At 37.7% G+C, this 27,294-nt stretch overlaps 1 pseudogene; it reads left to right on the forward strand.

The window, feature by feature from the left end:
- The first annotated feature begins 11,621 nt into the window (after positions 1–11,621).
- Positions 11,622–27,294, forward strand: part of LOC122739330 — an 81,286-nt pseudogene continuing 65,613 nt past the window's right edge.

Below are 27,294 nucleotides of genomic sequence, written 5' to 3' on the forward strand. Positions count from 1 at the left end.
CTTGGATTCAGGAGGACCTGACTTCAAATCCAGCCTCAGACACTTAGCTCTTACTAGCTGTGTAACCCTGGGCAAGTCACTTAACCCTCATTGCCCCACAAAAAAAAAAAATCAATGAGTTATCTTCAATGCTAGATGTACAAAAATGGGTTGTTGATAATAATACTCTCAATAACAGTATTTATATAGTGCTTTAAAGTTTCCAAAGTACTACATATATTATCTCATTTAGTCTTCACAACAAACCTTTATTATAGGGTTGGTACTATTATTACTCTTCCCATTTTACAGATGAGGAAACTGAGACAAAGAGAAAGTAAGTATTTTCCCCAAAGTCACACAGCTATGAAGTGTCTGAAGCAGGATTTGAATAAAAGATATTCATAATATTCAATGTGATAAAAGTACAGTTTCATGAAGAAAATTAAAGAATATGTGTCAAAATCTTACAAACTCTGTGCTAAATTATGCCAAACAAGTGATTGCTACAAAAAGATATTGCATATTTCGAAAGAGGTTTTGAGATGTAAAAAGTTGTGAGATCTATTGTATACCCCAAAAATTAGTTATTTAACTTTGTATCAAGTAATCCACATCCCTCTGTATACACACACAAGCCCCACCCACCCCCCCCCACACACACACACACACACATACTCACACTGGCACTTTCACCATTCCTCAGAATGAATGCTACAAAGGACCACTGACAAATGTTTCTTTTTAGCCCTTAGCTATCTTCCTAAAGATACTTTCTTTACAAATTGTAGTCTCCACTTCCGACTTTAATTCTCTACATGTGCATGCATCTTCTTCCTCTTGTGAAGTTCTATTCATCTTGTTTCTCTATAAGTCCCCTCTCACTGACTGTGGAGTACAAAAATTTGGTTTAGAAATGTTCAAAGTTAAGTTCCAGGGGCGGAGCCAAGATGGCGGAGAGGAAGCAGCAAGCTGCCTGAGCTCTCCTCTGTTCCCTCAAAAAGAACATTAAATCAAGCCTCTGGACGGATTCTGAAACTACAGAACCTGCAAGGAGACAGAGAGACACAGTTCTCCAACCAGAGATAATTTAGAAGACTTCAGGAAAAGGTCGGTCTGACTCGGGCAAAAGGGAGGCCCAGCGCAGGGCAGCAACCCAGCGCCGAGGGAGTCAGGGCAAGTCAGCAGGAGTTGCGGGCCACAGCCGAACAACTGAGGCCCCTGGAACCTGGTTCAAAAATCTGGTGGCCAAGAAGGACAGTGGAAAAACCTACCTGCACCGGCCAAGAGGGCCACGAATGGGTCCTGCGGGATCAGATGCCAAGATCAGGCACCTGGCTGGCCGAGCGCAATCAGACAGGAAGTGCAGGGCGGGGGATCTCCACACACCATAAAGGCCTCAGAGTAAAAAGCTGGTCACACAGCACCTATACCCCTGCACAAGAAGCCCAAAACAGGGACCCTGGTGCCCCCAGAGCAGACCTCAACTTAAAAAAATAAATAAATAAGCTGCAATAAGGAGTAAGAAGCAAAAAAGAGCCCTCTCCATTGAGAGCTTCTGTATCAATAGGGAAGAAGCCAACACAAACTCAGATGAGGACAATAGCCTCAAATTGCCTACATCTGAAGCCTCACGAGGGAAGGTGAATTGGTCTCAAGAACAAAAAGCCTTCCTGGAAGAGCTCAAAAAGGATTTTAAAAATCAATTGAGAGAGGTAGAAGAAAAAATGGGGAGAGAAATGAAAGCAAAACAAGAAAACTATGAAAAAAGAATCAGAAGCTTGGAAAAGAAAGCACATAACTTCACTGAAGAAAACAAAGCCTTAAAAAATTCATTTGGCCAAATGGGAAAAAAGGTGCATAATCTCACTGAAGAAAATAATGCCTTAAAAATTAAAATGGGATAGTTGGAAAATAAGGAATCCATGAGACACCGGGAATCAGTCAAGCAGAATCAAAAAAATGAAAAAATAGAAGAAAATGTGAAATACCTCATTGGAAAGACAACTGATCTGGAAAACAGATCGAGGAGAGACAATTTGAGAATCATTGGACTGCCTGAAAGCCATGACCAGAAAAAGAATCTAGACACCATATTCCAGGAAATTATTAAGGAGAACTGCCCTGATATCATAGAATCAGAGGATAAAATCATCATTGAAAGAATCCACCGATCACCTCCTGAAAGAGACCCCAAAAGGAAAACTCCAAGGAATATTGTAGCCAAATTCCAGAATTATCAGGTGAAGGAGAAAATACTCCAAGCAGCCAGAAAGAAGCAATTTAAATATCATGGAGCCACAGTCAGGATTGCTCAGGACCTGGCAGCTTCAACATTAAAAGACCGCAAGGCTTGGAATATGATATTCTGGAAGGCAAAGGAGCTTGGATTGCAGCCAAGAATCTATTACCCAGCAAAAATGTGCATTTTCTTTCAGGAGAAAAGATGGACATTTAATGACATTGGGGACTTTCAGTCTTTCCTGGTGAAAAGACCAGAACTGAATAGAAAATTCGATCTCAACATACAAGACTCAAGAGAAGTTTAAAAAGGTAAACAGAGGGGGAAAAAAAAAGGTTACCCCATTAGGTTAAACTATTCATATCCCTACACAGGAAGATAATACTCATAACTCTTAAGAACTGTAAATGTATTTGGGCAGAGAGAAGGACTTTACATAGAGGGTATAAATATAAATTGTCTTTGATGTGATGATACAAAAAAGAATTAAGGGGGTAAAAAGGGAGTCTATGGGGAGGAGAGGAAAGGGGAGGTGGAATGGGATGAATTATATCATATGAAGAGGTGAAAAAAAAACTATTACAATAGAGGGAAAGAAAGGAGGGGTGAACATTGTTTCAACCCTATTCTCATTAGATTTGATTCAAAGAGGGAATAACATATACATTCATTGGAATAAAGAAACTTAACTCATTCTTTAGGGAAGTCAAAGGGGAAGGGAAAGGGGGGACTGATAGAAGGGAGGACAAAAGCAAGGGAGAAAAGGGTAAAGAAAAGAGAGGGGGTGATAAAAAGGGAGGGCAGATTGGGGGAGGCAGGGGTAAAAAGTAAAACCTCGGTGAGGAGGAATAGGGTGAAAGAAGGGGGGAAAGTACAAAGGGGGTAAATAGAATGGAGGGGAATAGACAGTCAGTAATAAGAACTGCGAATGTGAATGGGATGAACTCTGATATAAAACGGAAGCGAATTGCAGAGTGGATTAAAAACCAGAATCCTACAATATGCTGTTTACAAGAAACACATCTGAAGCAGAGAGATACACACAGAGTAAAGGTAAAAGGCTGGAGCAGAATATATTATGCCTCAGCTAAAGTAAAAAAAGCAGGGGTAGCAAGCTTTATCTCAGACAAAGTGCAGGCAAAAATAGATCTCATTAAAAGAGATAAAGAAGGAAATTACATCTTGCTTAAAGGTACTATAGATAATGAAGTAATATCAATATTAAATATGTATGCACCAAGTGGTATAGCATCCAAGTTCTTAGAGGAGAAGTTAAATGAGTTAGAAGATGAATTAGACAGTAATACTATACTAGTGGGGGATCTGAATCTCCCCCTCTCAGAATCAGATAAATCTAGCCGAAAAATAAATAAGAAAAAAAGTGAAAGAGGTGAATAAATTACTAGAAAAGTTAGACATGATAGATGTCTGGAGAAAATTGAATGGGGATAGAAAGGAATATACCTTTTTCTCAGCAGTACATGGCACATTTTCAAAAATTGACCATGTATTAGGGCACAAAAACATCATAGTCAAATGTAGAAAGGCAGAAATAGTAAATGCATCCTTTTCAGATCATGATGCAATAAAAATTACATGTAAGAAAGAGCCAGGGAAAAGTAGAATGAAAATCAATTGGAAGCTAAATAATTTCATTCTAAAGAATGAATGGGCCAAACAAGAAATCATAGAAACAATCAATAACTATATCCAAGAGAATGACAATAATGAGACAACATACCAAAATCTATGGGATGCAGCCAAAGCAGTGCTTAGGGGAAATTTTATAGCTCTAAATGCTTACATGAATAAAAAAGAGAAAGAGGAGATTAATGAATTGAGCATGCAACTTAAAAAGCTAGAAAACGAACAAATTAGAAATCCCCAATTAGACACTAAATTAGAGATCCTGAAAATTAAAGGAGAAATTAATAAGATTGAAAGCAAAAAAAAAACTATAGAATTAATCAATAAAACTAAGAGCTGGTTTTATGAAAAAGCCAATAAAATAGATAAAATACTGGTTAATTTGATTTAAAAAAAGAAAGAAGAAAACCAAATTACCAGTATCAAAAATGAAAAGGATGATGTTACCACCAATGAAGTGGAAATTAAATCAATAATTAGGAATTATTTTGCCCAACTGTATGCCAATAAATTTGACAATCTAAGTGAAATGGATGAATATTTACAAAAATACAAACTGCCCAGGTTAAGTGAAGAAGAAATAAAATCCTCAAATAAACCCATATTAGAAAAAGAAACAAGCCATTAATGAACTCCCTAAGAAAAAATCCCCAGGGCCAGATGGGTTTACGGGTGAATTTTACCAAACATTTAAAGAACAATTAATTCCAATATTATACAAATTATTTGGAAAAATAGGTGAAGAAGGAGTTCCACCAAATTCGTTTTATGACACAAATATGGTGGTGATACCAAAACCAGGCAAAGCAAAAACAGAGAATGAAAATTATAGACCAATTTCCCTAATGAATATTGATGCTAAAATCTTAAATAAGATATTAGCAAGGAGATCACACCAAGTGATCACCAGGATAATACAGTATAACCAGGTGGGATTTATACCAGGAATGCAGGGCTGGTTCAACATTAGGAAAACTATTAACATAATCAACCACATCAATAAGAAAACCAACCAAAATCATATTATTATCTCAATAGATGCAGAGAAAGCTTTTGACAAAGTACAACACCCATTCCTAATAAAAACACTAGAGAGTTTAGGAATAGGGAGAGCTTTCCTTAAAATAATAAACAGTATCTACCTAAAGCCATCAGCAAGTATTATATGCAATGGAGATAAATTAGAGGCCTTCCCAATAAGATCAGGGGGTGAAACAGGGATGTCCGTTATCACCCCTATTATTCAATATTGTCCTAGAAATGTTAGCTTTAGCAATCAGAGAAGAGAAAGGAATTAAAGGAATTAGAATTGGCAAGGAGGAAACAAAACTATCACTCTTTGCAGATGATATGATGGTATACTTAAAGAATCCTAGAGAATCAACTCAAAAATTACTTGAAACAATTAACAACTTTAGCAAAGTAGCAAGATATAAAATAAATCCACATAAATCATCAGCATTTTTCTACATGACCAACAAAGCCCAGCAGCAAGAGATAGAAAGAGAAATTCCATTTAAAGTAACGGTAGATAATATAAAATACTTGGGAGTCTACTTGCCAAGACAAACCCAGGAACTCTATGAACACAACTACCAAACACTCTTCACACAAATCAAATCAGATCTAAATAATTGGAAAGATATCAATTGCTCATGGATAGGCAGAGCTAATATAGTAAAAATGACAATACTGCCTAAATTCGTTTACTTATTCAGTGCCATACCAATCAGACTACCTAAAAATTATTTTATAGAGCTAGAAAAGATAATAACAAAATTCATCTGGAAAAACAAAAAATCAAGAATATCCAGGGAAATAATGAAAAAAAATTCACAGGAAGGTGGGTTAGCAGTACCAAACCTGGAGCTTTACTATAAAGCGGCAGTCATCAAAACTCTCTGATACTGGCTAAAAAATAGAGTGGTAGATCAATGGAATAGGCTAGGCTCAGGAAATGCAGTAGTAAATGACACTAGTAATGTAGTGTTTGATAAACCCAAAGACTCCAGCTTCTGGGATAGGAACTCAGTATTTGACAAAAACTGCTGGGAAAACTGGAAGATAGTATGGCAGAAATTAGGCATAGACCAACATCTGACACCTTATACTAAAATAAGGTCAAAATGGATACACGATTTACACATAAGAGGTGATACTATAGGTAAATTAGGAGAGAAAGGAATAGTCTACCTATCAGATCTTTGGAAAGGAAAACAGTTTATGACCAAACAAGAGATAGAGTATATTATAAAATGCAAAATGGATGATTTTGATTATATTAAATTTAAAAAATTTTTGTACAAACAGAAGCAATGCATCCAAAATTAGAAGGGAGGCAGAAAGCTGGGAAACAATTTTTGAGGCCAGTACTTCTGATAAAGGTCTCATTTCTAAAATATATAGGGAACTAAATCAAATTTATAAGAATCCAAATCATTCCCCAATTGAGAAATGGTCAAAGGATATGAACAGGCAGTTTTCTGATGAAGAAACCAAAGCTGTCTATTCCCATATGAAAAAATGCTCTAAATCTCTAATGATTAGAGAGATGCAAATTAAAACAACTCTGAGGTACCACCTGACACCTATCAGATTGGCTAAAATGATAAGAAAGGAAAATAATAAATGTTGGAGAAGCTGTGGGAAAATTGGAACACTAATTCATTGTTGGTGGAACTATGAACTGATCCAACCATTCTGGAGAGCAATTTGGAACTGTGCCCAAAGGGCGATAAAGCTGTGCATACCCTTTGACCCAGCAATACCACTTTTGGGTGTTTTGCCCAAAGAGATCATGGAAGGGGGAAAGGGACCCACATGTACAAAAATATTTATAGCTGCTCTTTACGTGGTAGCAAGGAATTGGAAATTGAGGGTGCCCATCAATTGGGGAATGGCTGGACAAGTTGTGGTATATGAATACAATGGAATACTATTGTGCTGTAAGAAATAATGAGCAGGAGGAGTTCAGAGAAACCTGGAGGGTCTTACGTGAGCTGATGATGAGTGAGAGGAGCAGAACCAGAAGAACATTGTACACAGTATCATCAACATTGAGTGTTGATCTACTGTGATGGACTATATTCTTCTCACCAATGCAATGGTACAGAAGAGTTCCAGGGAAGTCATGATAGAAGAGGATCTCCAAATCCAAGAAAAAAAAAAAAAGAACTGTGGAGTATAGATGCTGAATGAACCATACTATTTCTTTTGTTTTTGGTGCTGCTGTGTTTTTTTCTATTTTGAGGTTTTTCATCATTGCTCTGATTTTTTCTCTTATAACAGGACTAATGCAGAAATAGGATTAATGTTATTGTGTGTGTGTGTGTGTGTGTGTGTGTATACATATATAACCTATATCAGATTACCTGCTGTCTAGGGGAGGGGGGAGGGGGGGAGGGAGGGGAGGGAGGGAGAAAAATCTGAAATTGTAAAGCTTGTATAAACAAAAGATGAGAACTATCTTTACATGTAACGGAAAAAATTAAAATACCTTATATGTAAAAAAAAAAAGTTCCTCATGCAAAAGGGTTATATGACTGAGCTAATGCTTATTTTGATAAACCATGCGTGTCTTATTTGTCTTTGAGCTAACTTGCTCCCAAAATTTCAATGTCTATTTTCATGCCAGATTTTAATAAATGTATGTAACTTTAGAGGTATTAGTAAAAAGAAGACCACATCCAGGGAACCTGGATTACTAAACTGTCTCATTTTTAAATGTAGACATAGGGGCAGCTAGGTGGCACAGTGGATAAAGCACCAGCCCTGGATTCAGGAGGACCTGAGTTCAAATCTGGACTCAAACACTTGACATTTACTAGCTGTGTGACCTTGGGCAAGTGACTTAACCCCAATTACCTCACCCCCCCCCAAAAGAAATGTTCTCAACATCTAGAAAAAAGAACTATAGATTATAAGTGCAGATTGAGCCACACTGTTTCTAATTTGGGGATGTTTTTTTCTTCCTTCCTTTTTGAGGTTTTTCCCTTGTGTTCTGATTCTTCTTTCACAACATGACTAATGCAGAAATAAGTTTAATGTGATTGCACATATATAACCTATATCAGATTCTTTTCCGTCTTGGGGAGGAGGGAGGGAAGGGAATGTGGGAGAAAAATTTGGAACTAAAAATCCTATGAAAACTATCCTTACATGTAACTGGAAAATAATAAAATAATTTTATTTTTAAAATGTAGACATAAAATTTTAAAAGAATATGATCGGGGCAGCTAGGTGGCGCAGTGGATGGAGTACTGGCCTTGGAGTCAAGAGGACCTGAGTTCAAATCTGGACTCAGATACTTAACACTAGCTGTGTGACCCTGGGCAAGTTACTTAAGCCCAATTGCCTCACCAAAAAACAAAATAAAACAAACAAAACAAACAAACAAAAAGAATATGATCTCCCAAGCATCCCTCGGTTACTAAACAGGAATTAGGATAGAGTGGACTATGGATATAGTGGATCACTTCCTTGGAATATTCTATTAATCACATTAGCTGTATGTTGGACCCACACCTACACCTACCACAGAGAAAGGTAACCAACACTATAGTTTCTTGGCTCTTGCCTTCTCTTCCAAGAGAGCACATATTTACAGCATCCCTTTCCTCAGAGTAAAACTAACTTTGTTAACTAATGTCTCAGACTCTAGCAGTTATTTCTGAAGATGGGCCTCCATGTCATTAGATACTCAGTTCAAGAATGGGCCAGGGTGGGGCAGCTAGGTGGCACAGTGGATAGAGCACCAGCCCTGGATTCAGGAGTACCTGAGTTCAAATCCAGCCTCAGACACTTAACACTTAGTAGCTGTGTGACCCTGGGCAAGTCACTTAACCCCAATTGCCTCACTAAAAAAAAAAACAAAACAATGGGCCAGGGATAGTGGAGGTATGGGACTTGGGAACTGAATCTAGGAACCCTCAGGAGTATCTCTGATGAGTGGGACAAATGGGAGAGTGAGTGATCCAGGAAAGGCTAGGTCCCAGATCTCTGCACTCAGTGTCTGCCCTCATGAATTCAATTCTATTCAATCCAGCCAACATTTAATAGATGCCTACCATGTACACAGCCTTGTACTAGGCAAGGGAGATATAAAAATAGAAATGAAAAACAGGCTCTGGCTTCAAGAAGCTTACCTTCTACTGAGAAATGCAAATGAGTCAATAGAGAAGTAAATAAAAGATCATTTGAAAAATAAGAGAATACCAACAAGGAGGATAATCAGGAAAAGATGCCCATAGGGATCATTTACACATAACAAAACAAAGGGTGCAAAAGGGAAGAGAGGAGTCAGTAACTAAGGTGAATTCAAAACTACCCTCAAAATACTTCATTTCCAAAACATGAACAAAAGTATCCAACATTATAGTACAGAAACTATGGATGAGACTTGTTCAGATTGATCAACAAGGGTGTAGAATAATGTTTACATTATTGATAAATCATGTGTGTGGAAAAATGAAAATTCACCTTATTGACTTTTCCTTGTAGAGATAACACATATCTCCATATATTCTGTATCATATATGTATATAACATATCTTTTTTATTTTAGTCTTTAGCCCTCCATGTTTTTTCTATACCATTTGTTGTTAGGGAAGCAATATGGTTAAGTGACTTTCCCAGACTCATACAGCTACTACATAGTCTGAGGTCACATTTGAACTTAGGTCCTCCTGACTCCCAGGCTGGTGCCCTGTCCACTGCACCAACTAGCTGCCTTTATACCATTTGTTGTTAATATGAACCCTTTGGAGGACAATTTTTGTAATCACAATGTAAATTAGAGGAGAAAAACAGGGAAATAATCTCTCTACATAAATTCTCATTCATTTTTATTTCTGAATTGGCTTACATTATATTCAAACAAAATGTTACTACCAAGAACTGCCTGGGCAAGGGAAGACTACCAAAAAATAAAACATGTCTAGGAGAAATGGACCTTTTGAATAATACATTGCTCTTAGCATGCAAAACGGAGTGACAAGGCAAGAGGTACTTGTGGCCAAAAAGTCTTCTGTGCAGGAGTCCTTTCCATATTGTGACCAGGCTGGCTTTAGATGGACCATTCTGCTCTGCTTCCCTGCCTGAGGTACCCTATCTCTGAATGATGCACACCAGCTTAGTCTGTCTGCTACTGAGTTTTCCATAGTGACTGTCACATCTTTTTCAAGTCAGGCTTTAGTTTTGCTATCACCTTTTATAGAATTCTTCTATAACATTCTGTTCAGAGGAGCTTACCAGGCAGTAGGTGCTTGGGATCCTGCTGCCATCTTTGTCTAATCCTGCTTGGCTGTGCTACACCAAGAATCTCTTTAAGCCCAGTAAGTGGGTGAAATAAAGAACCAAGTCAGTTATCCTGTCTTGATGGCTGATTATAATTATGGGGAGTATTGAGTTTAATTAAGTGAAGGGAAAGCTTTTAGCAAGACTGCAAAAAAAAAAGAGTCTGTTTCTAAAGCCCTCCCCTTCATTGGCCCTTTTTTATGCTTTTATATCCCCTATCTCTAACCTTAGGCATCTAGAAACCTCCCAGGGGCTTTGTCTTCCAAAGCTGGCCACTCTGAACCCTTCCCCCTTCCCTCCTCCACTTAGGTCCCCATATTTCAGTATTTACTTGATTGGGGGGGCGGGGCAATGAGGGTTAAGTGACTTGCCCAGGGTCACACAGCTAGTAAGTGTCAGGTGTCTGAGGCTGGATTTGAACTCAGTTCTTCCTGAATCCAGGGCCGGTGCTTTATCCACTGTGCCACCTAGCTGCCCCTATTTACTTGATTTTAAAAGAGTATATTGATTAACCCCAGTGAATCTATGATGGAATCTAAAGCAGAATAGAAGAGATATTTGGGCAAGAGGAACTTTTTAGTGCCCCTCAGAGCACAGTCCACCGATGCCAACTTACTCCACTAATGTGAGAGTTTCTTCTAAGGAGTATTTATGAAACTATTCTAGATTCTGAATCTGGAGGGACGTAACCATAGAGTATTCTGGGTATAACCACTGCTGTTAGAGACATAAGATCTGCATTGGTGCTATATGTTGACTGAAAAATAGGTCATTTGTACTGGTCATCAACTTCTAGGATAATCAATAAATATTCAGACAATGTCTTGCCTAGGAATCCAGAATTTTAAATTCTACCCACCTCACAAGGTTAAAGAAAACATTTTACAAACCCTAAGATACTATATAACTTTAAGTTATTTTATTATTATTAATTATAATTATTATTCACTGACATCTTCCTGATGAAAGCCAGCTAAGGACTGTACCAAGTAGCTCTTCTGGCATGGGCTGTGAGAATAAAGTCCTAGGCATGGAGCAGCTTAGAGTTGGTTGGAGCCATTCTTCTTTCCCTTTCTCTTTTCCTTCCACTATGAGATATTGTTTGAATTGGCTCTTAGACATGGCTCCCCTGTTAAGGTCTCCTATAGTACTGTACATAGGAAATGTCCATGGGATAGAAAGAGGATGAAAATCGGAACCGCATTTTTGATCACTTAAGGATAAAATGCCAAGTGGAGAGTGCTCAGATGTAACAATCCTTTGAAGGAAAAGAACCCCATACAGCCCTCCCTTTATTGTGGTTTACTACATCCTTAGAGCTAGTTCAGTGGAAATTCTGCATCCACACCTGTTCATTTTGTATAGATCTTGTCCATGTTCTTACACAAGTCATCCACAGGACATCCATTTATGATGTTGGGGGCCTTCTCTCAGGCCATTAAAATAGTACAGGCATGAGATGATAAAGGCCTGGATTAGGGTGGTGGCCGTGTCAACAGAAAGAAAAGCATCCCTCCGTGCCAGGTAAAGGAAGAAGTAACAGGGCTTGGCAATAGATTGGATGTGTCACAGTGAGTGAATGAACTGTTGAAGCTGATACCCAGGGCTGTGGCTGGATGACTTGGAGGATGAAGTTAGCCTAAGACTCACAGCAAATCACTTCACATCTAAGCCTGTTTCTGTATACATAAAAAATAAGGACATAGGGGCCGCTAGGTGGCGCAATGGATAGAGCACCAGTCCTGGAGTCAGGAGGACCTGAGTTCAAATCTAGCCTCAGCCACTTGACACTTAATTAGCTGTGTGACCCTAGGCAAGTCACTTAACCCCAATTGCCTCACCAAAAAAAAAAAATAATAATAATAATAATAATAATAATAATAATAATAATAATAATAATAAGGACATAAGACTTAGTTATCTCTAACTAGTCCCTTCCAGCTCTAAACCCTATAAAATCATAGCCAGATTTATTCCATTTTATAAATATTTGTTATCTTCCAGTCACATTAATAAATTTTTTAAATTATTCTAAATGAATTAACTGGATTTCATGCCAAGCATCCTACAGACTTATTTTCCCCTCTATTTCTACAAGATGATACCATTCACAATCTCCCATCATCTCTATAATATTTTATAAATGAACTTGGCCGCTAAATTAGTGTTGCAGTGGCAGCTAGGTGGCACAATGAATAAAGCACCAGCCCTGGATTCAGGAGGACCTGAGTCCAAATCTGGCCTCAGACACTTGACACTTACTAGCTTTGTGACCCTGGGCAAGTCACTTTACTCTCGTTGCCCTGAAAAAAAATCGTATTGTCCTTGGCTATCATATCTCTTCATTTGGCAAAGAAATCAAGTATCTATTGACTCAGCCAACAGATCTTCTGAGCTCCCTTGGCCTCTTTTTTGTGACAACTAGGACATGGAAATTCTCTTGTATCCAGAGCATTTGCCATAGTAATGTCCATGACTACTTCAACTAGTCGTAGACTTTCTCTTTCTCCATTTTCATCTCTTTATACTTCCTCCCATTATACAATGATGAATTATACAATGAAGAATCACTCAACTAGTTACTGATTGAGCACCTACTCACTGCACCATTTGCCTACATTGTGCTAGATGCTATAGGGAACACAAAGACATATAAGGCAAGGTTGTCACCAAAAGGAGCTTACATTCTATTTGTAGAGACCACAGTTGTAGGCCACATTATTTTACATTTATCTTTCAACACAAAGCAGTTATCACATGAGGGATATGGAAAAAAGATATTGCCAAAAACACATTATTCCAGAGCCATCAATTCACATGAAAACCCAGTGGGAAAGAGAGAAGAGGTAGAGAATATCAAACTTCCCTTACATCCACTGCCTTATTTCTCGTAGGCCTTGATCGATTTCTGGGATGCCAGCAGAAATGCAGGTGCTTATTTTGCTATTGATATTTGCTAACATCATGTGATTTTTTTTTTACATAAGGGATTTTTTTAAGTCAGTGGCAACCTCAGCATTTATTCACCCAATGGGCCCATGTTTGCCTACACCTAAGAACAATATCCCTTAATCACAGGGTAGGTGATGATCTCTTCTTATCTCCCCAATTTCATAGTTAGATAACACCTCAATTTAAGGCTTACAAGCATTCAGACTGGATTTCAACAGATTTTTTTAAATTTTACGGTAAATGTGCCCATAAATTGTTTCAGTTGAGACTAGAAAAAAGAAGGGTTTTAGTGGAAGGGTAGGGTGGGAGGAAGAGCACTTAGGGGCATATAAGCCTAAATCCTCCTAGAGAAATAGGCCGGTCTTTGGTCTTTCACAGCCCAGATTTTTGATGCAATGTACAAACTTACAAAAAAGAAAATGTCTCTAATAGCAACTAGTCATTCTGAACCAAAGTCTAAGCTCATCTTCTAATAAATTCAGTTAAATATGTATGTATGTATTAGGATGAACATATGTCCATGTGTGTGCGTATGTGTGTCGTATGGTTTAAAGGGCCCAGGGGAAGGTCCCCTGCCCAAAATTTTCTCTCTCATTCAGCTACCACAGTACCTGGAAATAGCATCAGGTTCTTAATTATTCATTTCTTTGGATTAAACATTTCCCCCTTTTTCTTGTACTTTTTAAATAGGATAAAGATAGCTACTGTATCTGTGTTTTCTTGGTATAAGCAACCCTCTCTACCTACACAGGTTAGAATCTTCTGTGCAATGTATAATCTAGCTCTAGCCCAGGGACACATTTGTGTTAGAGGGAGGACTTAAAACTCAGTTTACTGGTCAGTTCTCTATCCACCATGCTATACTGACTCTTTAATCTTTTAATAATAATAATAACAATAACAACGACAACCACACACACACACTTTGTGTGTTTATAGGCTTACAAAGAGCTGCCCTTATAGTAACTATGAGGTTGATCATGCAACTATTATTAGTCCTGTTTTATAGATGAGGAAACTGAGGCTTTAAGTGGGTGTATGACTCACTCAGGATGACACAGCTAGTAAGGATCAGAGCCAGGATTCAAAGCCAGTTTTTTTCATACTGAACTCTGCTATTTCATTTTAACCAAGTGCTTCTGGAAGAAGTGATTCATCAAGTCACCAATAACTTACTGAGAATCACTTTGGCATATCCCCTTCTGGGTGAGCATGAGAAACACCTAGTAAGGGGACATTTGAAAGGGCAGGATAGGAATTCTAAGGAGACACTTCAATTGTATACAGATAACCTTCTCCCTTCATGTCTCTTAAACAGGAAGTTCCAGGGATAGGACAGACCTCACTCCCCCTCTACTAATTTTATTGCCTTTTTCCATTTTTGTGATCCCATGTGCTGTGGCTCTAGGCCCCTTCCTTCCAAGAGCCAAAGTAAAAAGGCACCTTCTGCGTCCTCCCATTCTTAATTAGCTCTGAAGATGCCATCTATTACCCAGAGAAGGTAAGGGAATTTCTGACACCTGAGGGAAGTCTCTTGCCAACTAACACTCAAGGAAATAATACAGAGTAACAAATCACAGCAACCTTGTATAAGAAATAACAATTCCATTTATCCTGGTGAACACCTGTGTTCATCTGAGTGAATTTTTGGTTTTGAGTCGTTTTCAGTCATGTCTGGCTCTTCATGAACTTATTTAGGGTTTTCTTGGCAAAGATAATGGAGTGGTTTGGCATTTCCTTCTCCAGCTTATTTTTACAGATGAGGAACTGAGGCAAACAGGGTTAGGTGACTTGCCCAAGTTCATACAGCTAGTGTCCGAGGCCAGATCTGAACTCAGGTCTTCCTGACTCCAGGCCCACTGCTCTAGTCACTGTTGCACCTACCTGCCCTCTGAGTAATTTAGATTGGATTTGTTTTCAAAATCCTAACCATCCAAATTGTTTAACAACCTTTTATGGTAGATCATGGACACCCAACTCTTCCAAATTAACTTGCTGCCTATTACAGCACCCAAGCACAATTCTGCAGCATCCTTTTTATTGTTGGTTTTTGTTGCTTAACTTTTCTATCTATCAGCTATGAGTGTACATATGTACATATACACATACATACACATATCATGTATAAGTATATACACACACTCCTTTAAAGTAAGGAAATCCATAGTACCTAATAGAAAATCAATAATCAGTAAGACAGCAGATGTGTCTACTAGGTGCTAGATAATATCCAAGGCAAAAGGGATACATATAAAACAATGAAACAAAACAATCTCTACTCTCAAGGAGTTTCCATTGTAATGGGGGAAATAAAAACTTTATATATATATATATATATATATATATACACACACACACACACATATATGTATGTATATGTATGTGTGTGCATGTACTATGTGTCTATATTGCAGAAGCATATGTACAAAATAAACAGAGAATAAATACAAGATAGTTTCTATGTGTATACATGTGTGTAAGTGTATGTGAACAATATGTGTATATATGTACATATGTTACATGTATATATACAGAATAAAGACAAAGTATTTGCATTTGTGTGTACACATATATACATTGTCTATGTAGATGTATACACAGAATAAATGTAAAAGAAATCAATTAAAAGTGTTTATATTTATGTATATATGAATTCTACATATTTACATGGAGATAATACCTTTGTAGCAGTAGATTATATATATCATAAACATAAAGAGAATGAAATACAAGGTATTTGTATTTACATATACACATATACTTAGGCAGAAGTATATATACAGAATAGACATAAAGAGAATAAATGTAAAGTGTTTCTATTTTATGCATGTATAGATATATATTCAGGTATATATGTATATACAAAGTAAATATAAATAAAATAAATATAAGGTATTTGTGTATTTATATAGGTGTGTATACATGTATGTATACATGTATATATACACACATGTATACCTATATCTTTGTAGCAGTATAGTATTTGTAGAATAAACATGAAGAGAACAAATTCAAGGTATTTGTATTTTATATGTATTTATACATATGCAAATGTGCATATACATATGTAGAAGTATATTATACACAGAATAAATACAAAGAAAAGAAATATAAGGTGTTTGTATATATGTAGAGGCATATATATATGTATATAGAAGTATGCAGAAGTATATTATGCATGGTATAAATGCAAAGAGAATAAATACAAAGTGTATCTATGTGTATATGTATATATGTGTGTGTACACATACATATATATACCTTTGCAGCATATACATATATACATACACATATATAGAATAAATGTAAAGAGAATAAAATAGGGTGGTTAGGGAGGGAGGGAGGGCACTAGCAGTCGACGGATCAGAAAAGCTTCATGCAGGAGTCATTAATAATAACTGACATTGATATTATGCTTGCAAGTTTGCAAAAGCTTTCTTTAGCCATCTCATCTGAGGCTCCCAGGAACCCTGTGAAGTGGGTATCATCATGCTTATTTCACAGGAGCAGAAGGCAAGTCTGAGAGAGACTCAGTGACCTGTCTGTGGGAACTGAGCTTAGCAGTTGTCAGAAATGGGTTTAAACCCCACTCATCCTCCCTCCAAGACCAGGGTTCTGCCCACTACTTGATGTACTTGATGAATATTTACTCAGCAGAGAATACAGGAATGAATAATTCACCTTGTCATTAAACACAAAAACAATCCTCAGAAAGTCCTCATTCTTGAAAAGAAATGTTTAGTCCCTACAGACAGCATGAGAGGCAGCCTATGGAAGTAGATAGACAGCTGTGTCTTTACATTCTTCGACCACTTCTCTGATAGGGAATAGCTTTCGGGTTTCTATAGAGGGTGTCCCAAAAAGCCTTAGTGCAGTTTTAGGCTTTAAAAACTTAAGCTATTGATATATTTTAAAAATCAATTAAAACATAATAGCTTAAGCTATTAAGGCTTTAAACTGCACTAAGACTTTTGGGACACCGTGTATCTCTATTAGTTGACTATAAATCAAGGTAGTATGGATGGTCTCGCAGCCTGGGTCAAGCCTCACTTGTGACATACCATCTCAGTGTTCTAAGCAACTTCCTAAAGTTATATAAATTGCAAAGGAGATACTGACCTATATTAGTAGGAAGCATTTCCTTACCCATGAGTTTTCTATACCAATGGGATCGCTGGCCTGTCCCTGGCCCTAAACACAGGAGGTCTTCAATTTCTAGGAGTTTTCAGGTAAGTTATTGGCCTATATAATTCCTACCATGTCACTTCTCCACATTATCTTTCTCTCCTCCATCTGCCTTCTCTTCACCTACATACAAAGCAGCTAGGGAACTCGGTGGATAGAGAGCTAGGCTTAAACTAAAAAAAGATCTGGTTCAAGTCCTGCCTCTAACTAGCTGTGTGTCCCTGGAAAAATCACTAGCTTCTAGCAGCCTCTGTTTCTTCACCTTTAAAATGTTTAAAATGGGGGTAATACCTTTCTCATGGGGTTGTGATAAGGAATGGCTGAGCAAGTCAAGCTATATGATAGGGTTGTGATGGAGTGCTGTGGTACTTGCTATAGGAAATGATGAGCTCCAGTATCTCAAAAGGGCATGGAAAGACTTGCACAAAATGATGAAGAGTGGGGTGAGCAGAACCAGGAGAACATTGTATACAATACCAGCAATATTGTTCTTAGAATGACTTTGATCAACTAAAGTCATTTTGACTATTATAAATACCCACCTGGGGCAGCTAGGTGGCACAGTGGATAAAGCACCAGCCCTGGATTCAGGAAGAACTGAGTTCAAATCCAGCCTCAGACACTTGACACTTACTAGCTGTGTGAGCCTGGGCAAGTCACTTAACCCTCATTGCCCAGCCAAATGAATTAATTAATTGGTCAATAAGTGAATGAATGAATAAATAAGTAAATAGATGAATGAATAGATAAATAAATGAATGAATGAATGGGTAGATAGATAAATAAATGAGTGAATGAGCAAATTAATGAATGGATAGATGAATAGATAAATAGATGAATAAACTGATATGAATGAATAAGTAAATAAATAAATATGTGAATAAATAAATAAATAAATAGATGGGTGAATTAATAAATAAGTAGATGAGTGAATGAATAAACAAATAGATAAATGAGATATAGATATATAGATACATAAATGCCCAACTATGTATAACTATAAAGTACCTATGAAGAAAGACACTATCTGCATCCAGAGAATGAACTCATAAATAGAAGTATATATAGAATAATTATATATATATATATATAATACACACATATATGTATACCTATCTGTGACTAATGGTAGCCATCTTTAGGGTGGGGGAAGGATAAAAGAAAAAAAAGAAATTTACATGATAACTTTGTTGTATATTTGGAGGGAATAGCAAGTTGTACATGGTAGATTTTGCAGGTTCACATGTAATCACCTTTTTAATTATACTATGTTATGGAAATGCTTCTTTTGTTCCATAAATTGAAAATAATTTTTTGAAAAAATAATTGCATATGTAAAGTACTTTATAAGCCTTGAAGCACTATATAAATGCAAGCTAGTAGTAGTAGTAGTAGTAGTATACTTACAACTTTCAGAATATACCTATCCACAAGACAGAGATTCTCAGTGAACTTAATGGTAAATGGTCCTTCCCAAAGCTGGACTATCTCCAAAGCAGAATCCAACATTAGCTCTTGACCTGGATTTTCTAAGACTGAGGGTAAAGAAGTCCAGAATAGACGAATCCTTCTGCCCCTAGAAACTCTGCCTAGCAGCCTGGCATCTTAGAAATTTTCCTGATCTTTTTTTTCCCCCACCTTGAACATCCAATTCTATTTCATATAGTTTTGATAAAAGCTGCCACTGTCTGTTGCCTACTTAATTCTAACATGATCCATTTGCTACATACACCAGAGTTTGAAACTTCTCTCCCCAGATGTCCTTGTCTTGACATCAGCACTGGCATATTTTCCTCAAATACACCACTCCATTTCTCCAGTAACTTACTTTGCAGCTTACAAACAGAGCCCTAGTAAATGCACCCACTTAAATCCATATCATTCATTGTTCCAAAGAGTGTTTTGAAAACTAAATCCAGAAACAGCTTTCACCAGACAAAGCCAAGATATTATTAACAGTAGGAGGGTTTTGTTTGTTTTAAAGGTTCTTAATTATTATCCCCAAATTATAAAGGTTCTTCCTTGAACGTTACAAAATTGACTTGGGGAAAAAAAACAATAAAATAGAAAAGCTATTCTAAGAATTGCTTAATATTTTACATTTCAACCACTGAAATATGTCAGCTGCCTTATCAGCTTCCATCATCCAAAATTACACTTGAAAGACCAAAGAACAAACAGGTGGGGAGTGGAGAGAAGGGAGAGACTTAAAGTCCATCTCACTTTTAAAAGAATCACTTTCTGAACTCATTTCTTCTGAGATGAGCCTGAATACATTAGAGACTTTAGGAGGTAAGCCTGGTATTAGCCTAATCACTTGCATTACATTTTGTCAAATATACCCTGATGGAAAATGTACTTTCCTTTTTATTCCAGAAGATCCGAAGGAAGCAAAACCTTATATGAAATTTCAAAGGGGAGGGAGGAAAATGTCATTTCAGAAATTGAAATTCTATCTCCAAAAAAAGACACCAGAACTTGTATTTTCTTATTTAAAAAAAGTTTCCTATAACATGACATAAAAGAAGAAAAGTCTTTCATTTTAATATTATAATTTAGTTTAAGCTATTGTTTCCATGATCTAGTGTCTTACACTTGTTTCCTGGTCCTTTTCTCCTCCCCTGCCCCCCCCCAAAAAAGACTATATGGTAAATATTTAAATTTAAATATTTAAATTTTTTAAATGTTTTTCAATTAACCAAAGTCTATTTTCCTCCCACCTCTTCTCTCATTTCAAAAAACAAAAAACAAACAAAAAATGTATATGGATAATCAAGCAAAACTAATTTTTCCACTGGCCATGTTAAAAATATATATATTTCTGATTCTATACCCTGAGTCCATCACCTCTCTGTCAGGAAGTGGTAAGTATGCTTCATCATGTTTCCCCTAGAATTGTAGAAGATCACTGCACTAATTAAAGTTCTTTTTGTTTCTTTTGCTTTGGAGGAGGGGGGTGGAAATCATAGTTAAGTGACTTGCCTAAGGTCAAACAGCTAGTAAATATCTTATGCTGAATTTGAACTCAAGTTTTCCTTACTACAGCGTTAGTGCTCTATCCACTGAGCCAACTAGCTTCCCCTATTGATCAGAGTTCTTAAGTCTTTCAAAGTTGTATTTCTCTACAATGTTGTTCTTGAATAAATTGTTGCCCTGGTTATGCTCATTTCACCCTGCATATATAATAACATACCATTATTTCACTAAAGGTAGTAAGGTATATGATGGAGAATGCTAGACTTGCAATCAGGAAGACCTGGGTTCAAATTCCCCCTCTGACATTAACAAACTGTAATCATGGACAAAATGTTTAATATCTCTGAGTTTCAGTCAAGTCTCTAAGATTCTTAGTTTAAGATGGGTTGTTCTCTGCCTCAAAGTCTTCATGCCAATAAAATCACTAATCTACCAATATCTAACCCTATCTACTTATCTAAGAAAAAGTTCCACTGGAGGATGACTTGAGTCCAGGTGGCAAGGCAATCCAGGTGAAAGATAGTTTTCAAAATGCTATCAGTGAGCTCCTTATTAGAAAAAGGTCTGGGCATACATGACCTAGTGGCAATCTCAAATCTGTAGGTTTTCCTTAATTCCAGGAGTAGTGGGGACGGAGTAAAGGTCAGAGAGAGCAATTTTGCCTATCTGAAATTGTATTTCTTTGCAATTTGTTTTTAATTCCTGCCCCTAGGACAGGAAATAGCAAAAGTCCTTGCCTCACCTAAGTGCCAGGAATCTATCTAATCATGGCCAGCTAGTGACCCCAGGGTCCTGGTTCATCAGGGATGCCTTGGGTCTGAATAATGGACTCACTAGCCCCAGGATACTCCTCCTGAGGCACCCAGACAAGAAGGAGAATGATGTAGTGGATTGGACTCTGAAATATCTATCATCCAACCTGATTAATTTAGGTCAAAAGAGCTGCCTTGGCTTCAGCTGCGGGGTATTTTTCCTCACTTATATGGATAATTGCTTCAACTCTTCACTCTTCTTTTCCCATCTAGAAACCCATGGAGAAAAGCTTGCATTCCCAAGTTCCCACTACACATGGTACTAACACAATGCTGTCTTCTCTCTCCAGTCCCCACGTGGATACTCTCAATGATCTCTGCTTTAAAAAAAAAAAAAAACAAATAGGTCAACCCAAGCCAGACAGCAGAAAACCTTGGGGTTTAATTTTTCCATGGCCTGAGTTAGTAAAGGGTGCTAGAAAAGGCTCTGAACCCCAAGATGTTCAGTCAGGAGATCTGGATGCTAATCACAACTCTCATTAACTAGGATGTAAACTGTGGTCTATTATTTAACCTCCATAATATGAAGAAGATAATACCTTGTGAGCCTATCTCATTGGGTTGATATCAATATTAAGTAATATGTATATAGAAATACTTCGAAAGATATAAGGCACCATGTAAGGGTAAGATAGTAAGTATTATTATTCTTAAGTGGAGTCTGGGACATGTCCCTTTCATACATTGGGCTCCAGAAAAATTACCCCAGGTTCAATGCAGCCATGCAAAACATATAAAGCAAGCTCACAATCCTCATCATTGTGTTTACTTTTAATAATCAGTTTGAAGTCCTTCATAATGAGAGAGAGAGAGAGAGAGAGAGAGAGGCACAGAGACAGACAGAGATACAGAGAGAGGGGGGAGAGGGAGAGACAGAGAGAGATGGGAGAGGGGGAAGGGAGAGGGAGAAAGAGAGGGAGAAGGAGAGGAAAAGGGAGAGACAGACAGACAGAGAGACAGAGAGACAGAGACAGAGAGAACCTCTGTGGTTATTTTGTGAAACAAGTTCAGAGGGTAGAACCTGGACATTACAATATTGGCTCCATTAACTACACACTCAACATACTCATTAGAAAAAAAAAAGGAATAAAAAAACCTTTGATGAATGGGACTGAAGTTGCTAGATGATGTCACTCCTTGGAAACAGCAAAAGGACAGTGAAGATTTAGTTCCCCTCCCCCTTCCCCTATGCTTGCAGCTGGCAGGCATTTTCAACATGATTTCTGTTTCTTTAAGCTGTTTTTAATTCCTGGTTTTATTTCATGTAAACTATGATGAGTCACAAATGCTCTATGACTCATGTCTGTTAATTAATTGTGTACAGGGGATTTAGAATGGAGGAAGCCAGTGAATAGCGTGGAATTCAAAGAAATAAACAGGATAGAGATTTGAATGTAGGTTCCAAATGCTAGTGTTTTGAGGGGCAGCTAGGTGGTGCAGTGATACAGCACTGGCCCTGGATTCAAGAGGACCTGAGTTTAAATCTTGTATCAGACACCTGACACTTACTAGCTGTGTGACCCTAGGCAAGTCACTTAACCCTTATTGCCCCACCAAAAAAAAAAATGCTAGTGTTTTCTTTAGTTTTTGTTTGCTTCCTCTAGATAGGGTCAGAGTTGAATGAGAGACAGTTTTATATCTTCAGTCAAGGAGACCACAGAGCATGTTCAGTTCAATATTCATAAATATTGTCTGATATACAAACTGTGTTAAGAATATTATACTTATTTCCACTTATAAGTAAACCTATCATACATATAGCTATTTCTGTGTTATACTAATGACCTCCACAGTTTTAATACTCTATATAACTCCTTCTGTTTTGTGTAAAGGGGGTGCTGTATAAAGCTTCCAGTCTCTAAAGTAAAGGGAATAATAGAGGAGTGTATCAAGGAAAGATCTTGAGGCTTAATGGTGAAAGAAAAAGAGTGTGGTCTAGGAAGAGTAGCCTTTCTTTCACTTTTGCTTTCCACCTGAAGCTCCAAATCTTTCCAGATCGAGGTTAGGTAATTAATGACATAGCTGTGGTTGTTCAATATGACTCTAAGTGATTCTATTTAGGTTTTGCTTGGTAAGGATATTAGAGTGGTTTTCCATGTTCATATGCAGCTCATTTTACAGATGAGGAGCTGAGGCAAACATGGTTAAGTGACTTACCCAGGGTCACACAGCTGGTAAGTGCCTGAGGCTGGATTTGAACTCAGGAATATGAGTCTTCCTGATTCCAGGCACAGTACACTCTCTACTATACCACCCAGCTGCCTGAGTTAATGACATAACATAATGCAAAAATGCCATTAGAACATTTCCCCATATACATGGGTCATAATATCCCACAAAAAAAAATATGTATTATCAATAGGATGAATGAATATACCTAGAGAGGGTAAATGATAGACACACATAGAGAACACATGTGGACAGCAAAGAAAGAACAAAGAAAGAAACAAACATTTATTAAGTGTTTATTCTGTGTCAGGCTCAATTCTAAGTGCTTTATAAATATTATCTCATTTGATCCTCACAATAACCTTGGGAGATAGCACTAAAATTATTCCCATTTTACAATTGAGGAAACTGAGGCAAACAGAGGTTAAGTGACTTGCTCAGGACCACACAACCAGTAAGCGTCAAAAGCCATATTTGAACTCAAGTCTTTCTGACTCCAAGCCCCAGAACTTTATCCACTGAACCACCTAGACTAACATTTATATAAAGTTTGTAAAGCACTTAACATATGCTATATCATTTAAGCCTCACATGAACCCTATGGGGTAGATGCTGTTATTATCCCTATTTTACAAATAAGAAAACAGAGAGAGGTTGAGTGACTTGCCCAGGGACAAACAGCTAAGTAAGTGTCTGAGGCAGGATCTGAACTCAGGTCTTCCTAACTCCAAGTCCAGCACTCTATCTACTGAGTCACCTAGCTATCAGGGCACATGATTTATGGGTCATATATGTAGGGACACATGTGACCTGGGTATACATTTGGAGGAATAACTTGTGCCTCTAATGTTCCAGAGCCACTGATTTCTGGAAATGTCATTGTGCTGCTCCTTCTAGGCTAGAACTCCAACCCCCCCCCCCCCCGCCAACTACACTCCCAGTCTTACATGGTATATAGTCCCTGGAGAGCAGTGACCCACTGCTCTCATTCTCTTTGTGAGAATGTTAGAAGGTTTCTCTCTACCACCAGCTTAGGGTTTCAGTTGGAGTTCCTTGCTGAGTTACTGCCCTTCAGCATAAGAAGGAGAGAGAGGATGGTTTTTACCATCCAGAGGATAAAGTTTTAGATCTTTAAGGAAGGTATACCATTCATATATTCAGTATCAGATGGGGGGGGGATCCCTCAAATGATTTAAGGACAAGGAGATGAACCAGTTCCCAAAGTCTTGCCTTCTCTAGAAAGAGAGTCTTTTCCCCCAGGATCTAAACTCTTTTGGAAAACAGAACAACCAGTCAACTGAGTAAAAGCCATAGGTTTTTGATGTATCTTTGGACCTGTGCTTGGGACTGAATCTCAAGCCACAGTACCAAGTAACAATCTGACTTAGAGTTGCAAATTCCTTGTAACTCCCACTTAATCCTTTTTGTGAATCATGTCCTCAAACCTATTTTGAAAGAACTTTGCCAAACAAGCCTCACAACTATGTGGTTCTTAGGTTCCATGAAATGTTTTTATTCATTCATTCATTCATTCATTCATTTATTTATTATTTTTAGCCTCACTCACCCTCCCCTACCCCATACTTTATTCTTCTTTCAAATGAGAGGTAAGGGGAAAGGCAAGAACAAAAAATCAAGATAGAGCCTCTCCAAAGTATCACTTTGCATTTCCATCCTCTGTTCCAAATTTGTTACTTTATTACATATAGATCTGCTTTGCAACAAGCTTTCCAAGCTTCAAGATGCCCTATATTTGTTATCATCATTTCACTTCTTCCTTCACCAACCAAAGTGCCTTTCATTCAAAATGTCATTTTAGATTACTGATAGACTCATGTTTCAGAAACTGAGGCTAAAGGCCTTGGATATCTCCAGAACTAGATGAAAACAGACAATCCCATTTCAAATCACTCTTATAAAGGACAAAGGACCCTCCTCCTCCTCCTCTTCCTCCACCTCATGTTCATGCTCATTCTCCTCTAATCTTCATCAGTATGGATGGTCTTAACATTGCAGTAGAGGAACATGGCTAACATAAGGTAATACTATCTTCTTCCATAAAGGAAGAAAATTTATGTAACTCTTTTACTAAAGTGAGTTACTTGCTCCATACGCCAAATCTATGGGCATAGACAAGGGTTCCTTGAGTTGAAAGATCAACCCACTTAGTCCCTTAATCTTTCTTCCCAGTTTAAGCCCAATTTAAAGTGCTTCAAAGTGGTGGGGCGGGGGGGGGGGGACAGCTAGGTGGCACAGTGGATAAAGCACCAGCCCTGGATTCAAGAGGACCTGAGAGGAGACTTAGAGCTCTAACCAGTACCTGGAGCAGAAAAGTTGGTTATCAAAAACAGAGATGTTCACAAGAATGGGAAGCAGTCACAAGAAGTATCCAAAGTGATCTTCTTCCAATTAAGTTAATGAAGGGGACTTGGTAATCAATTGTATATTTTCATCATGAGGCTATTTCTTAGAGTGTCCTAATTTAGTCTGCCCAAAAATATCTTATCCCAAATTTGTTAGGGCTTCCTACTGTCCTGAGGAAAATTCCACATTCTTCTGCCAGGGTGTCAAGTTCCCCCATAATTGAGTTCTACTTTTCCCAGACAACCATGAGAAGTAGCATAATATACAAAGGCAGCAAGGTGGTGTAGTAGTTAGAAGGATGAGCCTGGAGTCAGGAAAATAGGAGTTCAAATTCTGCCTGGAACACTAGCTAGGTGACTCTGGGCAAGTCATTTAACCTCTATCTCAGTTTCCTCAACTATAAAATGGGAATAATAATAGCACCTATGTCCCAGGATTATTGTGTGGACAAAATGAGATAGTATTTTTAAAGTACTCAGCACAGTGCTTTGCACATAGTAGGTGCTTAATAAATAGATGTTTCCTTCCTACTGGAAAGGATGCCTACTGTATAGTCAAGGGACCTGGGTTTGAATCTTGGGTCTGTTACTTATTGTAAGGCCTTAATCAAGACTGGATCTTTTTATGCATAGGGTCTTGTCATAGTAGGCACTTTTTTACTGAATAGGACACAATTATCTACCCCTCTCTAAACCTCAAGGTAATTGTATTTTTTTATATCATCTGTAAATGAAGGCTTAATGGTGAAAGAAAAAGAGTGTGATCTGGAAAGAGTAGCCTTTCCTTTTTTTTATTTTTGTGTAATATAATAAGGACATTAAACTAGATAAATCACCTCTAAGGTCTCATCCAGCTCTAAATCCTATGACCCAATAGTACCCACCTGAATGCTCCTCTGTCCCAGCCTAGATGGTCTTTCACTCTCCCCTACAACTCCTTTCACTTGCTTTGCTCATGCTATTTTCTCCATCTGAAATGTCTTACCTCTTCCCTTCTGCCCATCCCAATCTTATCCATTCTTCTAGTCTAGCCCAAATGCCACTTTCTCTACAAAACATTTCCAGACTCCCCCAACCTTCATTGATATCTTAGTCCTGTGATCTTACATTACCACTCCTGTCTGTATCCTTTCTTCAATTTACACTTACTCATATACTGCCTTGGGTTTTTATTGTACCATTTCTTTACTGCATAGTTTTTCATGCCTAACTAGACTAACAGCTACTGGAGGGCCGTATATTAACCAAGACACTTATCACTGTGCTCATAGATCTGTAGATAAAGGTGCTAGATCATTTTCTTGAAGTGGTGCAGTGGATAGAGCACTAGATATGGAGTCAGGAAGACCTGAGTTCAAATACAGCCTCAGGTACTAGTTGTGTGACTCTGAGCAAGTCACTTAACTTCTGTTTGCCTAAGTTTCTTTCTCTATAAAATGGAGATAAGGTACCTACCTCTCAGGGCTGTTGTAATGGCACAATGTGATGATAATTGTAAAGTGCTTAGCACAGTGCCTGGCACATAGTAAGCACTATATAAATGTTAGCTGTTATTATTCTTGGTTTGAATTGCCTGATTTTATTTCATCTGAATTCCTATGTTTGAGAACTTCACTCAAACTCCAACAGAGCTCAAACCTCATTATTCCTGTAAACCACCGAGTTCAAACCAGCC

This window comes from Dromiciops gliroides, chromosome 2, assembly GCF_019393635.1.
Source record: "Dromiciops gliroides isolate mDroGli1 chromosome 2, mDroGli1.pri, whole genome shotgun sequence".
Classification (NCBI taxonomy): Eukaryota; Metazoa; Chordata; class Mammalia; order Microbiotheria; family Microbiotheriidae; genus Dromiciops; species Dromiciops gliroides.